The sequence below is a fragment of the Solanum pennellii genome, chromosome 3 (genome assembly GCF_001406875.1).
Source record: "Solanum pennellii chromosome 3, SPENNV200".
Taxonomy (NCBI): domain Eukaryota; kingdom Viridiplantae; phylum Streptophyta; class Magnoliopsida; order Solanales; family Solanaceae; genus Solanum; species Solanum pennellii.
The window spans coordinates 53,152,871-53,155,356 of NC_028639.1; the positions used below are offsets into that span (position 1 = coordinate 53,152,871).

Sequence of the window (2,486 nt, forward strand, 5' to 3'; positions counted from 1 at the left end):
AAATTACAATGAGAAATGGATGAAAATCTAAATTTTGAGGGTGCATGAACATATGTTTTTTTTAAAAACAAATATTCACCAACAAAATAATTTAATATTTCAAGACTAAAATACACTTCAAATATACATATAATATGTACCTAAAAATATTACCTTGTACTATAAACCTAGGATTAAAAATATAGTAAATAATTCTTAACAGATTGACAGGTTTTTCTAATTAAGAATTGAAGTTATTCACCCCGTATTGATAAACCATTAAAAATAGAAGAGATATTTTAAGAAATATAACAAATAATAATAATAAAGAAATAATTTTTTTGTGAAGATTTTATGTGGAGAAAATAAGGAAATTTCTTTATAGTCAAACACCTAAGATATATTTTGAGAAATATAATAATAAAAATTCTTTGTGACCGCACCAGCTTCATCTACAAATTATAATGAAGTTGTTACGTATGTATCGTCTTTAGTGAATATCGTCTTCTGTGAATATCTTGAAGCGTAAGCATCTTTATATTGGTTTGTTGTCCGTAATAATAATTGGCTAGTTGTCTCTGGTATAATATATTTTATCACTTTCTTCAATGATCATATGTTGAACATAAAAATAATTTTTATTGTTTTCAGGCTCATTCATTTGTCAAAACCTGGTGTCTCAACAAGGGTTGTTCCAACCGCTGCTGCAGCTGCTGGTCTCTCATCTAGGATGGTTGAGGCACCAAGTAACTAAAATGTAGTATTACTCAGTGCCCCATATTTCTGTCTCAAAAAATTGGAACAAAGAAACTAAGTTTGTTATCCCAGTGACTGCTAAATTGGTGGAGGACTCTTGCTCTCTTTGATCTATAATAGTTCTCTCCTAGGTATTTTATACTTTCTTTGTTGATGTATTAAGCGCACATGAAATGTTTAAATGTTTTTGGCCTGTGATTATTACAGTAAGCTATCTGTTTCAAATATTATATGTATGTAACTGTCGATGATTTAGGAATGTGGATATTCGAATTTAAGGCGGAAGTGACTTTTAAATTGTCTATCACAAAAGTATTTTAAACATTAAGAAAATTAAACAACTTGTTAAAATACTTCACAAAAACTGTACTTAGTAATTCAAAAGTATCCTACTAAAAAAAAGGCTAAGATTTTTATCAAAAAGAAAATAATTTTGAGAAAAATTATGCTTGATTTGAAGTTTGAACTTTGAACAAATTTGTAGAATGCAAGATTTCTACGTGTAGCTTACTTTTCATTTTAAAAGTTCTTCGTTTTGTTTGTGAAAATTTCACCTCCTCCAAATGGTAATATTTATGCACATACAAAGAGCAAACTTCAAATGGCAAGAACTTTTAGTACAGGAAGTATTAGGTAGCAAATACAATATCAAATAAAAGGTCTTAAAATTCTCTTTCCAAAGCCACTGAGTTTGCTAATATTCAAACTCGTATGAAGGAGATATGCCCATTTGAAGTTGAGTTGTCTAGATAAGGAAAATTACATGCATTTAAAAGGGGTATTTTGGTCTTTTTCATTACCCAATTAAGTTATTTAATTTTTTGGTAAGTAAGCAGGGGTCTAAATTGAATTTGTTCAGTTTATGCACTAAAAGTTCCCCGCTAGAGTTGTAGAGAAAAGAACTCAAGAGGAGAAAGGAGAAGAAAATGTCAAGATTCTTCAAGTTCTAGAGATTTTTGTTGCAAATTTCGCCAAGGATTGATCCTTAAGAGGTATGTGAGTTCCGGACCGTTGAGTTTATTCACCCACGCACCAAATATGTTTAGTTCAGCATGAAAATCTTCCCAAAAAGTTTAAGGTTTGATGTTTTTGATGTGTGTTCTTGAATTTGATTTCGTTCTTGAATTGGCCTAAAATTGGTGAATTTCTTGAGATAATTGTATCGATTATTAGAGTTGTTTTGAGTTAGATTCTTGTGTACATGTTTTGGGTATTTGAATCTAAAGAAAGATTGAGAAAAAAAATAGAAATTGATCGAATAAGGTAAGAAAATGAGTTGAAAAATTCGCCAGGAAAGCCTAGGGAGGAGTTGCTGCGGCATGCCCCAGATGCGCCAGATAGGCTAGGCGGCGCGCCACCAGTACTCTTGAAATGGGTCTCTGAACTTTAGGGCTGGCGCGCTGCGCCAACACTGCGCCCGGGACGTTTGCCTCTACCCAATTTCACAGTTTAGCCCGTTTGAGTCCTTGCAAAGTGTACTAACACTTCCTATCGATTCTTACTACGCTGAATGAGTTCTAAAAATCTAGAAATTATCCATAAAGATGAGTGAAGAGCAAAGTCTATAGTGTTCTTAGAGTCATTTCAAAAGTATTTTACAATTGTTTTTTCAACTTGTTTCAAGACTTGAGCGATGAATTGAGTAAGAGTAAGAGTGAAGTTTATTTTCTTTAAAAGATTATATGCGAACTAAGTGCTCCTGCCCAAAGAGTAAGGGGTTGTTTGGTTAATGGTTAGAGTTATGCAGGTAT

General features: G+C 32.2%; 1 pseudogene; it reads left to right on the forward strand.

Moving 5' to 3' along the window:
• Positions 1 to 2,486, forward strand: part of LOC107013446 — a 32,736-nt pseudogene that overhangs the window by 15,900 nt on the left and 14,350 nt on the right.